We start from the raw sequence: 23501 nt of genomic DNA, 5'->3' as shown, positions 1-23501 counted from the left end.
CAGAGGGTGGGACTGCAGGAGACCAGTGGTGTCATTTCCGGTAAGGCAGCGTAATTAGATGCTGTGGCTGTCCTCGGAACTAGTTGTTGAGGACTGAAGCGGTGCCTAGAGTATTCCAGTGGAAAAGTCTCCCTTGCGTCCGGCTCTTTCTGAGGCTCCAGGCCTCGCAAACCCTGTCGCTCCTCTCCGGAGAACACTGAGAGAGCGCCCTAAGGAGAGGCCAGAGCCCTGTCTTCGATCCCGTGCAGTCTTCCGAAGAGCGGGAAGCCGTGGCTTCCCACCTTGTTGTGACTTCAGGCGTCGGTTTCCCCAAATTGGTGGTGTTCCCATGAAATAAAGAGGAACCGCCAACACTAGGCGCGTGATGCTGCGCGAGAAACGAAAAAATGAGTCGGTCTTTCAGGAGTTTCGGCCCAGGTAAGACCCTAAGTGAGTATGAAGGGATAACTCGTAGAATACTGTCAGAACGTTTTAAGAGTGGTTAGTTACCAAGCATACCCACTGTGCTGGTTTCGCGTAATACAGTGTATTTGAGGTTGTTCTCAGTCAGTACAAGGCGCTCAGAGTGGTACCACCAGTTTTTATTTTCGTTTGGTTCGAGACAGGGTCTCTACTATGGCAGTTCTGGCTGTTCTGGAATTCTCTGTGTATACCAGTCTGACCTCGAACTCACTGAGATCCTCCTGCTTCAGGTTGCAGAGTGCTAGGATTAAAAGCATCTACCAATACTCCCCCACTTAAGTCAGGATTTTCCTATATAGCCAGGATTACCTAAGTGAGCCTCCTTCCCTACCTCTCACAAGCTAGATTTACAATGGTGAGCAAATCCCTATCCTCCAACTTGTACCCGCACAGAGACATAATTTATTTAGGAACTTTTACGTGGATGTTAAGGATAGTGACAGGCCCCCCTCAGCTAGCTGTGTGGGAATAAAATGTTCTCTCTCCATTGTCAGTTTTCCAAAAGTGCTCCTTGAAAAATCATACTCTGCTAGTGTCTGCTGAGGACTTTGTCTTAATTTAACTTGTAGAATGCACTTTTAGAAAAGTCATTGGCACCTGCTTCTACTTGTCTCTTTGAGAATCTGGTATAGGACGGACTTTTAGCATATTGCAATGAGTTGGGCTTGAGGCATGCAGTCTTCCTGACATACTCCAAAGAGCATTAGTGGTCTTAGATGTTCTCTTACCTGTATTCAAGTTTGAGAACCAGACTTTTTTGGTTTTTGAAGACAGAATTTCTCTGTGAACAGCCTTGGCTGTCCAGGATCTCTCCTTGTAGGCCAGGCTGGTCTTAAACTCATAGAAATCTGCCTGCCTCTGTTGCCCAGGTGCTGGGATTAGACTTTTTTGTTGCTGTTGTTGTTGGTTTGTTCCAAGAGATTTATTATTTTTATTTTATGTGTGGATGTTTTACTTGCATGTATGTCTGTGCACCACATGTGAGCAGTGCTGGTGGAGGCCAGAAGAGAGTCTTAGATCATCCTAGAACTGGAATTACAGATGGTTAGAAACCACCACGTGGATGCTAAGAGTCAAAACTGTAGTCTTTTGGGAGAGCAAGCAGTACTCAAGTCCCAAGCACCAGACTTTTGGGCCAAGGAAATTACACAAATTCAGATGGTAGATCCTGGAGGCGTTTGGAAACAATAAGTGACTAGAGCCAAAGAATTGCAAAAGAGATGGATATGAGGCTATTAAAACTGACAAAGGAACTAGTTATCAAACTGCAGTTACACGTGAAAGAAAAAGTACTAGTAGCAAAGGAAAAGTGATGAATTACACCTTTAGTGTAGTTGGTAAAGTTGGTCTGGCTGTGGTATTGCAAGAAGAAAGATCTAGAACTCTTTGGTAATCTTACTTTCAAGTAATGGGGCTTCAACATACACACCCCACATTTTCACCGTGAGCTGATAGTGACTTGGTTCTTCCTACTAGTGTATTGGAAACATAAGATGTCAAACATGGCCTGAGCGGCCTTTTACAGAGGGATTGCCGTGACTTCTAAGCCATGCTTGGCTGCAGAGCAGTACTCTCACCCCAGTGTCAGTTCTGACGTTAGTGTGATTACTATCATGCATGTAAGTTTTGTCTTTACAACTCCCTCTCATTCACTCATTTGTAAGGTGGCCCTAGAGAGAGGGAAGCCAGACGAGACGATATGCTGTGAGGCTACTTTGTCAACCAGCTAGCCACCACATGCATGAAGGTGGGAGCAAAGCCTTCTCTGCAGACACGAGAGACTCCAAGTCAGAAGCAGCCAGCTATGCTGCTCCAGCTTTCTCATAAACACTGAAGAAGCCTTTGTTAATTTTAGCTACCAAAGGGGGTGATTTGTTCTCTATCAATTGGTGTTTGATAGAAATTTATAGTCCTCCCATGTACATATTCAACTGTGTAATCAATATTTGCATTTTTGTATCTCACATTTACCAAGATTTACCATGAACTCATATGATCCCCTCAACTTGCTTCCCATGTATTTCCTTTCTCGGTATTGAGTACTTCTAAGACAAATTGAATTATTTTTAAGTCTTTTCTCCTCATCCCTCAATTTGATGAATAGTAGTTTGCAATGTGGATTTGGTGGCTCACATCCCTAACACCAGGGCTTCGAATTATAGAATTAGGAATTTCAAAGTAAGCCTTAGATACCTGGCATGTTTAAGGCCAGTCTAAGCTACATGAAACCATCTACAAACAAAACTGTGGAGATACATGGAAACCTAGATAATCCACAAATTTCTGAGCATGAATTATTGGACAAATGGATAATACTAATAATTAATAGGATTTAAAATGAAGAAAAAGGAACAGATTTAGAAGCTCTATCTAGGTAATTCTGGGATGCAGAAAAAGATGTTTCTGAGTAAAGAAGAAAGCTTAGACATCATCTTCATAGGGATGGTTACAGCTATGGAAATATGGAAATAGATGAGAAATACAGAGCCAAAACAGAGCCATCATGAAATCTTTAATTGTGGATTAGAAGAGGAGAGAGCTAAGGAAAAGAAAAGAAAATGTGGGTGGGGAGCACAGATCCAGCATAAGAATAGCCATTCTCATCCAAAATACCACACTAGCACAATATCCCATATCAACCTCCTTAAATATCTCCTCACATTTGGAATACTTCTTTTTTTTTTTTTTTTTTTTTTTTTTGGTTCTTTTTTTCCGGAGCTGGGGACCGAACCCAGGGCCTTGCGCTTCCTAGGTAAGCGCTCTACCACTGAGCTAAATCCCCAGCCCCTTGGAATACTTCTTAATTGATGGATCAGCTAGGAGCAGCACTATTAGAAATGGTTGGGCGGTAATGGCCTTGGAGGAGATGTATCACTGAAGATGAGTTCTGAGGTTTCAAAAGCTCAACAGGCTAGAGTCTCACTCTTCTTGCTGCCTGTGGATCTGGATGTGGTACTTCTCCAGCACCATATCTGCTTGCATGCTGCCCTACTTCCTGCTATGATGATGGACTGATAACCCTCTGAAACTGTAAGCAAGCCCCAATTAAATGTTTTCCTTTATAAGAGTTGTATTGGGGGCTGGAGAGATGGCTTGGCGGTTAAGACCACTGACTGTTCTTCCTGAGGTCCTGAGTTCAAATACCAGCAGCCACATGGTGGCTCACAACCATCTGTAATGTGATCTATTGCCCTCTTCTGGTGTACCTGAAGACAGCTATGGTGTACTCATATAAATAAAATGAATAAATAACCCCTTAAAAAAAAAAGAGAGTTGTATTGGTCATGGTGTCTCTTCACAGAAATAAAACATTGACAGTTCCATAGTTTTCAACTTGATGCAAGCTAGAGTCATCTAGGAGGAGGAAATCTCAGTTGAGGAAATACCTCCATCAATGGAATTGGCTTGTAGGGAAGTCTATAGAACATTTTTTGGATTAATGATGTGTGGATGGACTCAGCCCACTCTTGGTGATGGTACCCTTGGGCAGGCAAGTGGGTCTGAGTTGTATTAGAAGGTGAGAGAAACAAGTCAGTAAGCAGTGTTCCTCCATGGTCTCTGCTTCAGGTCCTCCCTTCAAGTTCCTGCCTTCAGGTCTCGCACTGATTTACCCCAGTGATGGAATATTACCTGGAAATGAAATTAACCCCGCCTCCATGTATTTTGGTCAGTGTTTTATCATAGCAGTAAAAATTAAAGACAGATGTCTTCCTCCATTGCTTCCTCATCTTACTTTTTCAGATAGGGTTTCTGACTGAAAGTTTGCTGTTTCATCTAGACTGACTAGCCAGCAAGGACTTGCCATCCACCTGTCTCAGTTTCCCAGCTCTGGAGTTAAAGACATACACTATCGTGTCTTTACGTGAGTACTGAGAATCCAAATACAAACACAGCAAGCATTATACCTACTGAGTCCTTTATATAGCATTTACTGAATTATTTATAAGCACTTTGCCCAGAAAAAAATTAATTTCTTTCTTTCATTCTTTCATTCCCTCTGTCTTTCTAGACAAGGTCTCTTTTTTATAGCCTTGGATGTCCTAGGGACTCACTACGTAGGCCAGGTTAGACTTGAACTCACAAAGATGTTCCTGCTCTGCCTCTTGAGTGCTGGGATTAAAAGCCTTCACTGCCATGCTCAAAATGAACCTTTCAAGGTGACCTCATCTTTAAATCAGTAACGTCCCCTTTGCACTTCCCCTTTGTAGTTTACAATTTTGGACAAAGTGTCTTTTAGTTAAGGTTACTATTGCTGTTACGAAATATCCTGATCAAAGGAACTTAGGAAGAAAAGGTTTATTTTTCCTGTGCTTCCATATCATTGTCAGGGCAGGGCAGGGACCAGGAGGCAGGAGCTGAAACAGGCCATGGAGGAGTGATTAAAACGTTAGTAAAATGCTGGACTCTGTTCTAGCACCCACAGAGGAGGAGGATATTCCCACACTTTGAGCTAGCCCAGGACCTGACTATATCTGAAGGGAACTCTACACCTACAGTCCCAAGAGTTTATCCTGATTTGTCCTTACCGCCATCTGGCTGGCTCTCGCCCCACAGGCTGATTGTAAGCAGCTTTTAAGTGCCCTTTTTACCACTGATTAAAGGGATTAGATCACGACTGAGGCAGGAAGGCCTTTATGGGCCCAGGGGCCACAGGGTTAGATAAAGAAAAGAGCTGAGTGAATATTGCCCTCATCCTTATCAGGCTGGAATCCCAACACTGATCAAGGGAGAGGGGCTCTTGATACCTATCACCACGCACTGCTGACCAGAGTGAGAGCAGTGGCCAGAACACCATTTCATCTCCCAAAATATCTGAGATAACTTGGGAAAACCAGGAATCTGGGTTCCTGGAGCATCTCCAAAAGGCTTTGGGAATCTACTCCCATTGATGTAGATGTCACAGAAAACCGGTGGTCTGGTAACACTGGTTCCATTGCTCAGTCAGCCCCAGATACTCAAGTTATAGAAGTTTGAAGGATTTGAAGAAGTGAATAGGTCACAGCCATTAGAGATAGCTCAGAAGACCTTTTAACAGTGGAGATCAAGATGAGAAGAAAGACACAGGCTGGCCAGGACAGTGACAGCCATATTCAGAGAAGGGCCTGAGGGAAGCTCAGAGTACCTCAGACAACCATATCAGCCCTGAGCCAGGGTGAAGAAGGACCAGTGTGCCTACTGTAAGAGAAAAAGGACACTAGAAAATCAAATGCCTAAAACTTTATGGACAAGGAAAAAGAAAACTGATCTTAAATCTCACTGGATCAGATTGATGGGGCCAGGGCACTATACCAATGAGTCCCTAGGAGCCCATGGTCACAAGAAAATAGACGATGAAACTCTGGTTCCTGATAAATAGGGATAAAGCCTGTTCAGGGCTGACTTGACCCGTGGGCCCCATCATTAAGGAGAGAGCCACAGTTCAAAGGACTATAGAAACTAAATTTACCTCTGGAGCAACAACCAAGAAGTTAACCGTGGACAAGGTACTGTGACTCATTCTTTTCTTGTTATGCCAAATTGTTCATATCCCTTAATTAGTAGAGAATTGTTGTTAAAACTTTGTGCCACCATCACCATGTTAAAGCTGTTCTGGACCCAATGAGTCCATACTCAATGATTCTGGCAAATTTTCCCTTATTAGAAGAATATAAAATGGTAGAAATGCATACTGAAAAATTAGGAGCTGGCTGCCCACTCCTAACAGAATTACTGTTTAAGCTGTCTGCAGCAGGCATACAGACCAGTAATCCCAGAGTGGTCTCACTGTAGCTACTAGTTATTACTCTCTTGAGCTCAGCTTCGCCTGTAAGAGTTAAACAATACTTGCAAGAAACCCAAGCTGGCTCTAGAAAACATATGAACCACTTTAGAGATGCAGGAATTTTGTTCCCCTGTAATTCACCTTGGAGCTGTCCACCAACCCCTGTTGTTTAGCCAGGCACCCAAAACCACTGTTCAGGATTTAAATGTAAATTATAGAGTAGAAACTATTTACCTGACATACTTTTCTCAGCCTATTGGCTCCAGGAGAAACTATTTCTACTGTCTTAGACCTGAAGGATTCCCTTTTCTCTGTCTGGTGCCTTTTGAATTGACAGATCTCAAGTCAAGGTTCAATAGCCAACTGAACTGGATCTACTACCACAGAGGTCTAAGAACTCCCCCGTTCTGTTTAATGAGGCTCTTAGTGAGGACCTGTTTGAATACCCACAAGGGCACCTGAACATTACTCTCTTGTAGTATGTGGATGATCTCATACTGAATCATGAAACAGTGCCAAGTGACCAAGGAATTGCTTGAAATACTCCAGCAGCTAGGATACTGAATGTCTGTGAAAACAATCCCAGTTGTGCTTTAATAAGGTAACTAATGTGGGATATTGCTTGGAGGGAAGCAGCTGGACCATCCTTAAGCAGAATCCAAGTTATCTTGAATATTCCTGAGCCACAGGATAAAAGACAGGTGAGAGAATTCCTCAGTGTAGACTATGGATACCTAACTTTGCAGAAGTAGCAAAACTACTGTACCAGAGCCTAGAATGAAATAGCCCCTTGAGCTGGAAGCTAGGAAAAGGAGGCCTTCTAAAGTCTGAAGGAATCTCTGGTGTCAGCCCCAGTGCTCAGAGTACCTGATGCTGCTACTTGTTTCTGGAGAAACGTAATTGAGTGGGGAAAGGTGTATTGATTCAGACTTTGGGACCATGGAAGTGGCCTGTGCCCCATCTGTGTGAACGCCTAGACCTGATTGCAGCAGGATGGCCATCCAGCATCCAGGCCATTGATGCCACCACACTGTTGCTACAGGAAACTGATGAACTGACCATTATAGGACAGGAGTTGGTTGTCACTACTCCTCAGTCTGTTGAAATACTCCTTCAGGAAGCCTCTTAGGACTGGTGTCAAACACATGCCTCACCCATCATCAGGCTTTCCTTTTGGATGCACTCAGGATCAGATTCTCACCTTTCTGCTCTCAGCTCTTCTAGCGGCTGTTTGGCAGCTGGGAAAGCTTGTTGGTATTCATTGTCCAGTACACCTGAACGGCAACTCAGCTGAAGCATGAAGCAACAGATTTGTTGATGCCATTTCAAAAAGAGTGGCCACAGAGCCAGTAGGACCACTACAAATATTACATCCTCCTCAACTCTCACCCTCCTGCCTGAGCCAAACCTGCTAGAATAGCCTGTGTATACTATAGAGAAAGAAAATTGAACCAAACAACATGGGTTCACTGACAGCAGACTGGTAAGTTCTTCCAGATGGATACTATCCTGCCAGAAGCCCTGGCCCATCTCTTCTCACTAATTCATTGATTATACACCTTGGATTGACCAAATTAGAAGTTAGTTAGGAACCGGTACTTTCTACACTATCTGGATGAAAGAGTTGAACAAATCACGTGCCACTGTAATGTCTGCACCCAGGTGGATCTCAGAGGAGAAAAACCAGCACCTGTGGATCTTCGCAAAAGAGGGCTTAACCTGGTTACCACTAGGAATTGACCTCTACTGCATTTGCTCCAGCAATGTTTGGCTCCCAGTATTTGCTAGTTTTATAGATACTTTTTCAGGGTGGGCAGAAGCCTTTCTTACCAAGTCAGAAAAAAGCTACTTTCATTACTAAGAAGTTACTATTGGAGATCATTCCCCAGTTTGACATTTCTTCCTTTTGGGGGTCTGATAGAGACCTGGCTTTCATGGCCAAAATGTCTCAACACTTAGCTAAAACATTAGGAATGTGCTGCAGATTACACTGTGCCTCAGGTCACAGGGTTCGGGACAGGTAGAAATAATAGAACTGTTAAAGATTAATTAAATTCTGGGCCCAAAGTGTCAAAGCTGCCATTATTTTTTAAGATCAGGTGCTCCCTGTCCCCTACGAGGACAAGTTGATACTATTTGAAATATTTGGCCAACTGCATCCACTTATTCCTGTCAAGGGAAGGCCACAGATTATTGACATGTCTAATCATTCCTTCAAGTCTTTACAGGCACTGCAGCAGACAACTAGAGAATCCAGAGCCGTCTGTTACGCCCACCACCCTTGACTGAACAGCATACAGGTTTCAACTTGGAGACTTACCGCTTAGCTAGCAAGACTCTGGAACCTTCCTGGAAGGGACCATACCCTGTGATCCTGACAACACCAAGGACCATCAAGGTGGCAGGGACTGCAGCTTGGAACTACCACATCCATCTAAAGGCAGACACAGCCACCAGAAGAAAGGTGACAGAATGAAGGGTAACGCAATATCCCCAGTGCCCTCTAAAGGTGTGGCTCATGTGCACCTTGAACTCAGACTGGCGCTAATTTTGGGAATCTTTATAGGTCACTCCCAGCCAGTTAAAAATGTTGAAGCCTGGGATTGGGATCTGTCTCGAACCTCAGATAGGAAAATAATAGGTGTTTTCAGGAGTGTCAACTCCCAACCTGTGTTTAAATTTGACCTGTGTGATTTCTTTGATAACAATGAACTTATAGCTGAATGGGGAATTTATAGTCTAGTTCACCCGGGGTGTGGGACCAAAATGCAGGAAATATCCTTTTGGTCATCACCATTTTATGCATGCCCAGCTGATGGGCCTACACATTGTCACAGGTGGGAAAAGGATTATCATTGCTCCACCCCAGGCTGCGAGACTGAGTCTGACCACGGTGGCCATAAAGACCCATACATCTCCATTCAACGGGTATATCCTTCCCGGGATTGCAAACCTGGGACCTGTAATCCCTTTACTTTAAAGGTTGTGGCCTGGAATGGATTGAATGCCAAAAATTGGCTTACAGGCCGGACCTGGGGATTTGTACTTAAATTTAAGAATTATGGAAATAGTCCTGGGGTAGAATTCACTATACAGAAAAAGGTTCCATACTACCAAGCCAATCCCATAGGTCCTGAAAAGAGCTGGTTGCCTCAACCAGGGATTAGGTTGTATCCTTTCTCTCTCCTCACTCCTCAGGCCATTTCACCTATGGTAGTAAATCTATCCACAGTCATGGTCAAGGGGCTACAGTAATAGACAGCAGCTTCAACCCTATTCCAGAACACACTTAAAGTTTCATCCCCTAGTGATTCCCGAGCTTAAGACTTAAAGTTATTATATAATTGGATAAATCATACCCGCCCCCAGCCTTGGGAGAGATTATTGGTTTTGTCAAGGTCCCAGGCTTCTCTTTTATGTAGAGATAGAGGTCGATCTGTTATCCCAACTAGAAAATGTAAATAGTAAAACAAAGAAACTAGACTCACCCTGGGAGATTTCCAAGGAAAAGGTTAATCTCTTCTTCAGTTTGTAATCAGCTAGCTTCCCGTTCTAGCAAAGCCTGAGTACTCAGCTATACGTCACTGGTCTGAGCACATCAGCATGCACCTCCAGCGCCTATTAGCATTGCACTAGACATGGTGGGCCTGAGCTTGCTAGATATGTAACAGCTATGCACCTTGAATTTTGGCCCCAGAAAGTTAATCTCTCCCAAGGAAATACCCTCTCCCAAGTTGGCATGTATGCTGGAGAGAAGGGTAGAAAACTTTTGCCTACATATAAAGGAAGTTCCCATTGTGAGGTCCAGATAAAAGAGAATAGCAATTCCAGCTATAGAGTTAGCCCCTCCTCCTGAAAGCAAGAGTCACTGGTGTGGCTGCCTTGGGATGTCAGCCCTGGTTATGCAAGACCAGGATTAAAATGCTCAGTAACAAAGTAGACAAAGACATGCAGCACCTAAAGGACTCCATCAGGCAACTTGAAAAACAAGCAGTTTCCCTAGCAGAAATGGTTTTACAGAACCATTGAGGACTAGATTTTAATTGTGAAGGGAGGACATATGTTGTACTGCCTTAGGTGAAAAGTGCTTCTATGTCAGTAGCTCAGGAGTTTATGGGAAACATGTCTCAGGAAAAGCTTGAAGGGCAAAGGAGTGAGCTGAGGCTTCACTACCAGTCTCTCTTTTCTTGGTCCTCATGGGTTACCACCCCCATCTTTAACACCCACACTGGGCCCAGTCTTTTACTATTTATTCCTTGTCATCCCAGTCAGCCTTGCATTTTAAATTGGTGACTGGTGTGCATTAAAAGTAGAACCGACTCTGCTCTAGGAGCCCTGCAGGCTTGGTACCAATCTGTCCTCCAACACAGATCAATGACTGGATTCCATTCTGTACCCAGTACTGATTTTAGGCTTTGTCCTCTGACTTTAATTCTTGAAAGATAAACTCCTGACGTCCTGTCTCCCTCCCCAAAACGGTGTAACTGTGAAATGATTAGCTGCTGGCACAGGCTTTTGTAACTTGCTTAGAGCTGTATGCAGGGAAGTTTCTCATATAGTTGCAAATCTACCGAAAAATTAAGTAATTGTGGTTTTTGGTTTAAAAATCCTTCTCTCAACCCCTCCTGAGTGGTATGCTTTTGATTTGACTTTAAGACTGCCACCCAGCTAGCAGTTTTAATAAATTTATCTAATTGTAACTGGATTGAGTCTGTGATCCTTTCCTAGTGATCTCAAACTTCATAACAGCCCAGCATGAACTCCAAGGTCTTTTTTTTTTTTTTTTTTTTTGGTTCTTTTTTTCGGAGCTGGGGACCGAACCCAGGGCCTTGCGCTTCCTAGGTAAGCGCTCTACCACTGAGCTAAATCCCCAGCCCCTGAACTCCAAGGTCTTAATCCTTGTGCGGCAAGTCTTTCTGTAGTAAAATTCTTGAAAATGATTTCAATTTTTCTGAACTCATCAAAGTCTGGTTTTATTTTTGTTTTGGAGTTGCAGTTAAAACAGGGTCAGAACCTGGCTGGTTCAGAACTTGATCTGGGTTACCTGGGGCTAACCTTGAATTACTGATACTGTTTCAAAGTACTGAGATAAGGGCTTATCCAGTAAGTCCAGAGATTGTTGAATTTGAAACTATTCTTATGTTTCCCCAAGGGATTTGTTGACCCTTAAATTTCTATGCCTGTTAGGACTGGTGGGTGGATTATTTATTTATTATTTATTTATTTTGAGGTTTTTGGGGGGTTTTTTTTGTTTGTTTGTTTGTTTGTTTGTTTGTTTTGAGTCAGGGTTTCTCTGGGTAGCCCTGGCTGTCCTGGAACTCACTGGGTAGACCAGGCTGACCTCAGACTCAGAGTTCACCTGTCTGTGCCTCCCTAATGCTTGGACTAAAGACATGCACCACCACCCTACAGGAAGACTAGTTTTAAATCTAGGTAGTATATAGAAAATTACTGGTGTGTGTGTGTGTGTGTGTGTGTGTGTGTGTGTGTGTGTGTGTGTGCTGTACCTTTGAATTTACTAGGGAAAATATTTTTTCCACTGGTTAATATTTTAGGACAAACCTTAAATTAATCTATGTTTTTAAAATAATGCAAGTAATCTGAGGGAAGCACTTATCAAGAACTATATAACTTGACCAGAGCCAAGCACCATGCCTCTGAAAATGAAGAAATCAAGGACTTTCTACTCACAGCCCGGGGAAGGATGCCAGATCTGTCAAGGTTAGGAACAAGGATAACATGAAGGTCAAGGCCGCAGTAGCAGTATCTCCACACCCTGGTTGTCACAGACAGGAGAAGGCAGAGAGCTGAAGCAGTCCCTACCCTCAGGTTTGGCAGTGAAGGAGCTGAAATGAACCAGACCTGCATGTGACTATTAAAAACCCTGAAAAGTAAAAAAAAAAAATCCTAGATAACTTAAATTGTGTGTGTTTGTTTTCGATGATAGAATTTAACCTAAGGCCTCCTGCATCGTAGGCAGTCGCTACAAACTGAGCTGTCATGGAGCAGACTCTCCAAGGTCCATCACGCATTAAAAACAGTTTCCAGGCTGGAGAGATGGCTCAGTGGTTAAGAGCACTAACCGCTCTTCCCAAGGTCCTGAGTTCAAATCCCAGTAACCACATGGTGGCTCACAACCATCTGGAACGGGATCCAGCGCCCTCTTCTGGTGTGTCTGAAGTCAGCTACAGTGTGCTCATATAAACAAAAATAATAAATTTTTTGGGGTTTTTTGGTTTTTTTTTTTTCTTTTTTTCAGAGCTGGGGACCGAACCCAGGGCCTTGCGCTTGCTAGGCAACCACTCTACCACTGAGCTAAATCCCCAACCCCAAATTTTTTTAAAAAATAGAAAAAAATGATTCCAAATTTGAGAGTTCTCATTAAGCCAGCCATCAAATGCTCAGAGAGAAACAGTTTTCAAAGAACAACTCCAACTACCTTCCATGGAGCTTGCTTGCTTGCTTGCTAGTGATAGGGTTTCTTTATATAGCTCTGGCTACACTCTGGAATTCACTCTGTAGACCAGCAGAGAAACAGTTCTCTGAGAACAACTCCAACTGCTTTCTGCTGGAAGGGAGCTTGCTTGTTTGCTCTTTCAGTGTGTGTGTGTGTGTGTGTGTGTGTGTGTTGATCTATTGATCGATCAAGACAGAATTTCTCGGGCTGGAGAGATGGCTCAGCGGTTAAGAGCACCCAACTGCTCTTCCAGAGGTCATGAGTTCAATTCCCAGCAACCACATGGTGGCTCACAACCATCTGTAAAGAGATCTTATGCCCTCTTCTGGTGTATCTGAAGACAGCTACAGTGTACTTAGATATATAATAAATAAAATAAATCAAAAAAAAAAAAAAGAAGAAGAACACCTTATTTAAAAAAAAAAAAAAAGACAGAATTTCTCTGAAATATCCCTTGCTGTCCTGGAATTCACTCTGTAAACTACACTGGACTTGAAGTCAGATTCACTTGCTCTGCCTCACAAGTGCTGGGATTAAAGGCATGTGCCACCATACCTGTCTTCTGCAGGGAGCTTTTAAAGGCAAAAAAAGCAAAAAACAAAAAAACAAAACACCATGCACTGGTTGGCAGCTACAGATGAATAGTGGGCAAGCAGTTTAAAAAAAGCAAAGAGATGCATCTTGATTTCAAGTTCCAAGGACAGGGTTGGGTAATATTCTAAGGAATGTTCCCAGAGGAAGGGGTATAAGTCTGGGGAGGAGGGTGTCAAGTGTTAATTCAGAGCTTACCTGGCTGCAGCAGGCACAGGATGGGTAAACCTTGACCCTATGACCCAGGGCCAAGGCCTATGTCTTCTCATTCTCTCCCTCTCTTCTCCTTCTTCCTTCTTCGCACCCTCTTCCCCCCACCCTCTCTCAAAGTGTGCCTTACCGTATATCCCTAGCTGGCCTGGAATTCATTGTATGTAGACAAAGTTGGCCTCAAGCTCAAAGATCTCCCTGTCTCTGGAGTGTCTGGATTAAAGACTTATGGTACCATAACTGACCAAAAATTGTCTTTTTTTTTTCTTTCCCTCCTTCCCTTCCTAATTTTCTTTCTCAACAAAGAAACATTCTCTTTTTTTCTCTTTTAATTACTACTTATTTGTGAGTGGGACAGGTGGTGGTGTACACACACACACACACACACACACACACACACGCGCGCGCGCGCGCGCACACACACACACGCACACACGCACACAGACACAAAGAGAGCTACCTAGAGTTACAGGCATTTGTGTGCCACCTGATGTAGGTGCTGAGAACTGAACTCAGGTCCTCTACAAGAGGAGTACATGCTGTTAACCACTGAGCCATGTCTCCAGTCCCATAAAACTTTAAAATTGGGGGCTGGGGATTTAGCTCAGTGGTAGAGCGCTTACCTAGGAAGCGCAAGGCCCTGGGTTCGGTCCCCAGCTCCGAAAAAAAAAAAAAAAAAACTTTAAAATTGATGTTGATTCTACACCTTTTCATTCAGAAATTTTCATTTCATCCCAGCACTTAGGAGGTAGAAACAGGGGTATCATTACACAGACAAATAAAACAAGGCTTTGCTAAAAGCAAAACTTTGCCACGTGTGATGGTGCATGCTCTTAATCCCAGCACTCAGGAGCCAGAGGCCGTTGAATCTATGAGTGGAAAGCCAGTCTGGTTACATAGATTTCCAGGACAGCCAGAGATACATAGTGAGATCCTTTCTTGGGGAGAAAAAAAAACTAAGGTGAAATCTTATAAAATTTCAACCTAGGTTGGGGATTTAGCTCAGTGGTAGAGCGCTTGCCTAGGAAGCGCAAGGCCCTGGGTTCGGTCCCCAGCTCCGGAAAAAAAAAAATTTCAACCTAAATATTTTTTGACGATACCAAACAATTGTGACATTTCATAGTTGTGCCCTTCCAGATATGTCATTTATCGTTACATTATATTACTTCCATTATCAGTAGCCCAACTCATGACTAAGTTTAAATTCTTTTTTTTGGAGACGGGGTTTCTCTGTGTAGCCCTGGCTGTCCTGTAGACCTGACTGGCTGCAAACTACAGATCCCATGGCCTCTGCCTCCTAAATGCTGGGATAAGGGTGTAGGCCACCACCACCTGGTAAACAATTTTCTTTTTAACAAAAATGCCTTAAGCTAAGTTTGTTGTAACTGCTTAATCGTATAGTGTGTCATATAAGCCATTGGTAGATAGAGGCAGAACTATGTGAATCCATGTCAAACAACAAAACAGAAATACAGACCGTAAAAACATGGGCGTAGTGGTACCCATCTTTAATCCTGACTCTAGAGAGGCAGGAGCAGGTGGATCTCTCGACTTTAAATCTAGTCTATATAGTAAGTTCTTGGACAACCATGGGTACACAATGATACTCTACTTTTTAAAACCAAAACCAAAAACTTTGGAAAGACCACTGAGGTTCTCTAAGAGCCAGAGGAACCCTGACGTGTTCACTGAATGTCTGCCTGTGTCTTTGAGAACTGCCCTTACAGCCTTTTATACCCAGAAAATGCTAAGGATTTGTTTACATTTGACTTTGTTCCTGAATCTGCTCCTGACATTAGAAAAAAGCTCCAAGCCTCGAGTGCTTTTCAGGCATGGATGTTTACAGCTCCTAGAAGTAGCCCAAAAGGTCTTTAATAATCGAGACTCGTGAAGAAAGGGATAGGATGCCAGGCCACCAACTAAGCCACTTGTCAATAGGCCAATAACATGAAGGCCACACTCCAGTCAGCTAGACTTGACCCTTCAACTGACCATGTCAAGCCTGTAATGCAAAACTTGGTGAAGATGGAGAGGCCTCTGTTAGAAAAGGACGAGTGTGCTTACTGTAAATAAAGAAACATTGGAGAAATGGAGTTCCTAGAGGCTCCAAGCCAAAGAAGGTACTTCTGGGCTGCAGGGAAAAGTAATAGTGACTCAAAATGACAAAAGTGACTCAAAATGACAGGGGTGGTCTCTACTCTCTTAAGTCTCTGTGAGCCATTGGTCACAGCACTACTGGGAGGCCACCTACTAGTCTGTGGTGGTTACTAGGGTAGATATCTGTTTTAAGAACTCAGTTGAGGGCTGGAGAGATGGCTCAGTGGTAAAGAGCACTGACTGGTCTTCCGGAGGTCCTGAGTTCAATTCCCAGCAACCACATGGTGGCTCACAACCATCTGTAAAGGGATACTGTGCACTCTTCTGGTGTGTGTCTGCAGTGTACGCATATAAATAAAAATAAATAAATCTTTAAAAAAAAAACTCAGTTGAGTCCAGTTGCAAACAAAAGTGCCAGTTCTGGAGGTCACTAGTGTGGTCATGAACGATCACCACACCCTACACTAGAAAAGACAATATGCTTCACAGACATTTGACCCACTTCTTCGTGAAAGTCCTGGGGTGCTTTGCCCATAGATTACGACATCCTATGGAAGTTGAGTGTCACCTTTACACCTCTAGAGACTTAAATCTTATTTGTACCTGCTTATGAACTGCCCTGTCTGAAAAATATCTCCTAGCCTTTCTAGATCCCACAGTGGAAGCAACCTCTGATTCCCTAGAGCAACTTGCTCTAGGATCTACAACATTTTGTAAAGTTTATGGGAAAGAACAAACCCTCTGAGCTTGGGAACGCACCATCTACTTGCCATGGTAAGCCCCCTGGCTATAGCCACAACAATCAGCAGTATTCTGTGAGCCAAAGGCTGGGTTTAGGGATGGCTCTTCATATCAAGGTTGTTAGAATCAGACATCCTCACTCCATGCCAGTTGCCCTGGGAACACATCCTCTCAGTCCACAAGCCAGAGAACCCAGATTAGCTGCTGACCCAGGATCACTGGATCATGAAGAATCATATTGAGGCCATCCAACTCTTCCTAACCTGTATACTGCTTAGCTTCCTCCCAGCAGATCATCAGGTCCTGCACCTAAAGGAAAATACCACCTCCATTACCCTGGCAGCAGTGAGCCAGTTCATGTTTGCCTTTGAGTAGACGGATCCAGTGCCTGGTCAGGTAAGCTAGTTAGCCTGGACATGATTACACTAAGGGTTTAGAAATTCCCTGGCAATACTAGGAGAAGCCCTCTCAAAGGACTTAATGTGGTGGTTTTCAACCTTCTGAATGCTGCAAACCTTTAATATAGTTCCTCATGTTGGGTCACCCCCCACCATAAATTTTTTTTGCTACTTCATACCTAACTTCACTACTGTTATGCATCATAATCTGAATAATGATGAATAATCTGGTATTCAGATATTGATATACAATCCCCGTGAAAGTGAATAAACTGATATTTGGATATTGATAGACAATCCCTGTGAGAGGATCATCCTACCTACCCTCCACCCCCGCTGTCACAACTTCACTTCTGGGTATGTTATCTGAATTCAACCTTGTTCCTATACATGGATGACCTTCACCTGGCCTGACTCCACCAGCTGCTTAAAGGCACTCACGTAACTTCAGACACTGGAAAAATGTCTCAAATGAACAGCCTCAACTTTGTAAACTGGAGGTCTCCTTTCTGGCTTATGAGCTCACCCAAGGTAAAAAAAAGCGTTCTTTGCCTCTCAAAAGGGAGCTCTCCTCTGGATCACCACACCTCAGATCATGAAAAGTTTGTGAATTCTTGGGAGCAGGAGCATACTGCTGCCTATCAATTTCAGGATTTGCTAAAATAGTTCATTCCATCTGTTCAACCATGGTGGGTTCTAGCTCTTCAATTAGACAAAGGTGGAGGAATGGGCTTTCCAAGACTCAATGTGGGCCCTAACTCCAAGCTTTGGCTTGACCTGATATCATTTATCCACTCCACTTTTTCATCTTTGAAACCCATTGGGAAGGGTATCTTGACTCAGACACTGGACCCTGGTGCAGACTCCTGGCATACCTAGAGAAGCACCTGGACCCAGTGACCTCACAATAGCCTCCTTAGGTTCTATAGCCATGTCTTGGGGTTTTAGTGCTGTGCAGAGACACCATGATCACAGCAACTCTTATAAAGGCAAACATTTAATTGGGGCTGGCTTACAGTTCAGAGGTTCAGTCCATTATCATCATGACAAGAAGCATGGCAGCATCCAGGCAGACATGGTGCTGGAGTCCCTTGAGAGTTTTGCAGGCAACAGAAGGAAACTGCCACATTGGGCATAGCTTGAGAGCACAGGAGACCTCAAAGCTCCCTGCCCCTCAGTGACACACTTCCTCCGACAAGGTCACACTCTTTTTTTGTTTTGTTTTGTTTTGTTTTTCCTTGGTTCTTTTTTTTTTTCCCCCGGAGCTGGGGACCGAACCCAGGGCCTTGCGCTTCCTAGGCAAGCGCCCTACCACTGAGCTAAATCCCCAGCCCCGCAAGGTCACACTCTTAACTCCCCAGTGCTACTTCCCCGTGGGCTACACATTCAAAATCATGAGTCTATGGGGTCCATTAACTATTTAAATCAAAACAAGCCAGGCCCTTTATGTTGGTAAAAGAGGCTGACAAGCTCACCTCTCGCCAAGACCTTGATAGCCCCCTAATGCTGCAGAGACCCTCCTGCTGGGGCAGATGACCTATGTATGTCAAAGACCTGTATCAATGTCACGGCCTGCCGCTGTGCCAGCTCACTGCACCTTCACTACCATCCGGAGCCTCAACTCAGCAACATTAATGCCAATGACCTGAGGATCTTCCTCCATTGCTACGAGGACCTAATGGCTTCTCCCAGGCCAGCTGCCTGGATTTCCAGGATCTTCCCTTGCCAGGGCAGACATTGACCTCTTCACAGATAAATGCAGTCTTGTTCACAGAATCCAGAGGTCCAGGACAGTTGTTCCAAAATGCAGAACTGATCGTGCTCTACTAGCCTCTGCTGTGGGGAAGGGACAAGTGGGTAACCACCTATACCAACAGCAGGTATGCCTTTGCCAGCCTTCAATGTTCATGCCATGATTTACCAAACCAAACCAAACCAAACCAAACCAAACCAAACCAAACCAAACCAAACAACCAAACTTTAAAAATAAGGATGAGAAAAACATGGTGCAGAGGTAGGTGGATTGTTTTTGAGACAGGATGTGTGAGCCCCATCTATAGATCAGGTTAGCTCAGACTCACAGAGATATCTGTCCCCGCCGCCGCCCCCGAGTGCTGAGATTTCAAGGCCTTTATTTAATTGTGGATCCCTCCACTCAGTGGACTGTAGCTTGTGTCAAGTTGGAATCCAATATGGAATGAAAGGTACCCCAGGTCCACCTGAGGGGACCAACTCCTGGAGAGAGATGAAAGGTTGACTTCACTGAGATGAAGCATCCTCACACAGGATACAAATGTCTACAGGTATTTGTAGGAATCTTTTTATTTGTAGGATGAGCGAAGGCTTTGCTATACTCAGGAAGAAAATGCCCTGGCGGTAGTCGAGTCTTACAGGTTCTTGATCGATTCAAGATGCATGTGCCATTGACTCAGATAATGGACTCACCCATTCTATGACCTTAGAGGATTAATGTGGGGTTTTTTGAGACAGGGTTTCTCTTGAGTAGCCCTGGCTGATCCAGACTGGCCCTGCCTTTGTCTCTTGAGAGCTGGGAATAAAGGTGGTCCACTTGCCAGAGAAGTTAACTTCATTATTATGTCTTATGTATTATTATTATCCATGTTCTACACAGGTGTATGTCTACACAGTCCCAGAGGTAACCTGTCTTATGTTTCCTCTCAGGCCACCCCACCACCAACTGAGCATGGCAGGATTAGTTGCTCTAAACATGACCTAGTTAAAGGAAAGAGGCTTGTCACAGGTGACTCAACACAGCTGCTGATATCAAACATCTCCAGTTTTCCAAAGACATCCGTGCCCAGGTAGATCCCCTTGCAAAAATGGTTCTCCCAAACCAATAAGGTCAAGACTCAGTTTTTCTTTCTCAAGGTCTATACATGGCTCTGGGAGAGTCCTATTTCTGTGCTAATCAATCAAGTATTATACAAGAAACCCAGGGATGGAGAGATGGCTTAGGGATTAAGAGCACTGGCTGCTCTTCCAGAAGACCAGAGTTCATTTCCCAGCACTCACTCACATGGCAGCTCACAACTGTCTGTAAATTAAGTTCCAGAGGAATTGACATTCTTGCACACATATGCAGACACATCACCAATGCATGTAAAAACAAATCTTTTTTAAAAAATTAATAAAATTTAGAGACACAATTTAGAGACAGTCTGGGTCAAAGACAGAGTCCAGTATTTTCTGGTACCATAAAATGTTTGGACTCTCTGGCTCACAACCCTCTTCATTGGCCTTTCAGGATCATTGCTGCCTCTCTTCATAGGGCTCAGAGGGAAACCTTACAAAACCAACTGCTGTACAAGTTCTGTAAAACAAAGGGTGCCTCAGTTAAGTAATGACCTAAGGATCCAGTATTACTCATCTAATAAGTCACAAACTTGGAAGTAACTAGAATAAGGTGGGGGAAATCAAGTGGTCCAGGAGAGGTCAGCTTATCCTAACCCCACACTTCTCCACTGGAACCATGTTTTGCTTTGCAGAACCCAAGGTTTTTCCTTGTGAGAAATGTTCATAAGATGATTAACAGATCAAAGTGTTCTTTCCTTTAGATGATGCTTATGAAAAAATAAAAGCCACGACTAGATTGATAACTCAGCAGTTAAGGGCATTTGTTGCTCCCTGAGGACCCAGGTTCCATTCCCAGCATCCACATGTTTACAACTGTCAGTGGTAACTCCAGTTCCAAGAGATGCAATGCTCTCTCTCCCTGAGTGGTAGGCACACTCGACCCATAGCAGGTAAAGCTACCATATACACTGACAGACCCAGCCTACAGCTGGTGTTCTGTACTTGTGGTTTTGGGTTTTATAAATCCTACAGTCAAGAGTTTTGTGATGGAAGCCTGCTCTTGGTCACTGGCTTGAATAAAAAAGGAGTCAGAGGACCTGGGTTTGATAACCAGCACCCACATGAACATTCACAAACATCAATTAACTTCAGTTCCAGAGGACCTAAAGTCCTCTTCTGACCCTTGTAGGCAACAGGCATGTACATGGTGCACATAAAAATATGCAGCCAAAAAATTAATGCACATACAAAATATATACAGCTGCTAAATTTTACTTGATGCATTTGAAGAGAAATTTTAGCCTATTTTTTTTTTTTTTGGTTCTTTTTTTCAGAGCTGGGGACCGAACCCAGGGCCTTGCGCTTCCTAGGTTTTAGCCTAATTTTTTAAAAAGTGGGTATGCTCACCTGTGTCCACATGCCTTTGGGGGTCTGGTAATTGTGGTGTGACGTGGGTTTTTTTAAGCACTTTCCAGTCCCAATCCTGATTTTTAAACAGGATATCACAAATTACCAGAAAGTACTCTTGGAGCCAGTGAAGCAGCAAAATGCAATGTGGATGAATGGCCCCATAAACTCCTGTTTGAAAGTCTGGTTCTTCGTTGGTACATTGCTAGAGTAGGAGGTGTTGCCATGACGGAGGGGCTGTGTCATGGGGGAGACTGCCAGCCCCATTCTAGCTGGCTCTGCCTTCATCTTGAAGATGAGGTGTAAGCGTTCAGCTACTGCCCCAACAACATGCCTGTCTGCTGCCTCTCTGGCACGATGACGAACTCAGCCCTGAAACTGAGCAACCTCCAGGCCCCCCATTAAATTCTTTATTAGTTGCCTCGGTTATGGTGCCCCTTCACAGCAATAGGATTGTATCTCAGACAGGAGCTTGCAGCAAACCTGATCACTAGTTTTCTGGGACACAGATAGTGGGGGAGAATCCCCTATTAATTGTACATTCATTAATTGTACATAGTGGGGGAAATCACACTCCCACATATATCCATACATGTTAAATGTAATTTTAAAACAAAGTACTTCTCAGCTACAGGATGTTTTCTTGTTTCAGCTCATATCTTGTTTCTAGTAGAAAATTCATGCAAATAAATTTAGTCATCAAAATATCAAAAGCTGTATCCACAATAGTAAATTCTCCATATTTAAGGTTGGCATGTTGAATCAGTTCTACAGACTACATGTAAGGAAACAAGGATGTCAATACAACGAGTAAATTTCATTATGCATCATTAAAATGGTCAAAAAAGGATTAAAACCATCTGGACAGCAAATGAAAACCTTCTGAGACTTTTTCCCCCACATAACTATAGATGATAAACTGATACATCATTGTTAAAATGCTTTTCATGTTCCCTAAACTTTACCTTTACTGTGTGGTCATCATTCGTTCTAGTTTGGGAGATTCCACAACCCTTTACTAGAAAATTGTCCCAACAACTCATCTATGTTTTGGCTTTGAATTTGTCTAAAATAAGTACCATATGCCACTTGCTACAAAACTCTCCCAAGTCTTTTACCTACTACATACAGTACCCAAAGGACAAGATATAAATATGTCCTGATAGTGTTGAAAGCCTCGTCATTTGATAGAAAACCACAGGGTGACATAAAACACCACAGCTGTTGGCAGAGTATTTTAGCATATAGAATTTGATCCCTTGAATAGCAGTGGTACATGCTTGTAATCCCAGCATTTAGGAAGTAGAGACAGGAGGATTCAAGGCCAGGCTAGAACACATGACATTGTTTTTTGTTTTGTTTTTTTTTAAGAATAAAACAAACAAAAACCTCAATTCCTGTTACTTGGGAAGTTGAGCAAGATAAACCTGGGTTCAAGAACAGCCTGATCGGGTTGGGGATTTAGCTCAGTGGTAGAGCGCTTGCCTAGGAAGCGCAAGGCCCTGGGTTCGGTCCCCAGCTCCGAAAAAAAGAACCAAAAAAAAAAAAAAAAGAACAGCCTGATCTTCACAGCAAATTCCATTCCAGCTAAGGATACATAGTAAGACCCTGTCCCCAAAACAAAAAGAAAAATATAATTGCTGTGAAATGTCACATTATTTCTTACAAACTTTCTAATAATGTGTAATGCCAATGCCACATGCTCTTGGGTGTCTGAGGAGTCTGAGGTGTCAATCCCCTGGAACTGGAGTAAAAGGCCATCCTGACTGGTCTGATTTGGTGGAAACAAACTCTAGGGTCCTTTAAAGCAAGTGCTTGTAGTTGATGAGCAATCTCTGTAGCCCCGACGTAGAATTTTTAGGAGCCCTGCTTATCACACTCACCTTATAAGTTTTGTTTCAGCTATGAGTGGTTTAACACCACTTATCACAAAATTCTGCCTTTCACAGCTGAAGCAGCAATTCACTGTCTCAAGATATGAACTCCATGTGCAAGTCAAGCTGTGGTGGTCCACGGCACACACCTGTAACCAGCACTAAGGAAGCAGAAGCTGGAAGGTTGCCTCAAGTTTTTATGCTAGCATATTCTAAACAAGGAGATTGTCTCAACTTCCCTCAGCAAAGATGAGTGTATACGAAACACATTGCTGCCACTCTGTTAACCACTGTATGTACTAGTTCTGCACTCACCCTTGTACAAAAGAACATGCCATTTGATCTTTCTCTGTTATTTTACATGTACCAGTACACTATAGCTGTCTTCAGACACACCAGAAGAGGGCATCAGATCCCTATTACAGATGGTTGTGAGCCACCATGTGGTTGCTGGGATCTGAACTAAGGACCTCTGGAAGAGCAGTCAGCGCTCTTAACCGCTCAGCCATTTGGTCTCTTGGTATTCATTAAAAATCCTGAATTTCAGGGTTGGGGATTTGGCTCAGTGGTAGAGCACTTGCCTAGCAAGCGCAAGGCCCTGGGTTCGGTCCCCAGCTCCGAAAAAAAGAAAAGGAAAAGAAAAAAAAAAATCCTGAATTTCTAGGGCTTCATAGTTTGGACAGAATAAT

At 43.5% G+C, this 23501-nt stretch overlaps 2 long non-coding RNA genes across 3 annotated transcripts; both read left to right on the top strand.

Annotated features, from left to right (window-relative positions):
• Positions 1-33: 33 nt before the first annotated feature.
• LOC100911627 (uncharacterized) lies at positions 34-10928 on the top strand. Its single transcript, NR_131094.1, has 2 exons — positions 34-417; positions 8443-10928. It is a non-coding gene; the product is annotated as an uncharacterized LOC100911627 (long non-coding RNA).
• Positions 10929-16528: 5600 nt separating this feature from the next.
• LOC148002747 (uncharacterized) lies at positions 16529-23158 on the top strand. 2 transcript variants are annotated; one of them, XR_015631404.1, is made up of 3 exons: positions 16529-16715; positions 19400-19539; positions 22888-23158. It is a non-coding gene; the product is annotated as an uncharacterized LOC148002747 (long non-coding RNA). The 2 variants fall into 2 exon arrangements; XR_015631405.1 differs by lacking the exon at positions 16529-16715 and adding an exon at positions 17664-18597.
• Positions 23159-23501: the final 343 nt, after the last annotated feature.

Source organism: Rattus norvegicus, chromosome 10 (assembly GCF_021556685.1).
Source record: "Rattus norvegicus strain SHRSP/BbbUtx chromosome 10, alternate assembly SHRSP_T2T, whole genome shotgun sequence".
In the NCBI taxonomy this organism is placed as follows: domain Eukaryota; kingdom Metazoa; phylum Chordata; class Mammalia; order Rodentia; family Muridae; genus Rattus; species Rattus norvegicus.
This window is presented reverse-complemented; position numbering and strand designations above follow the sequence as displayed.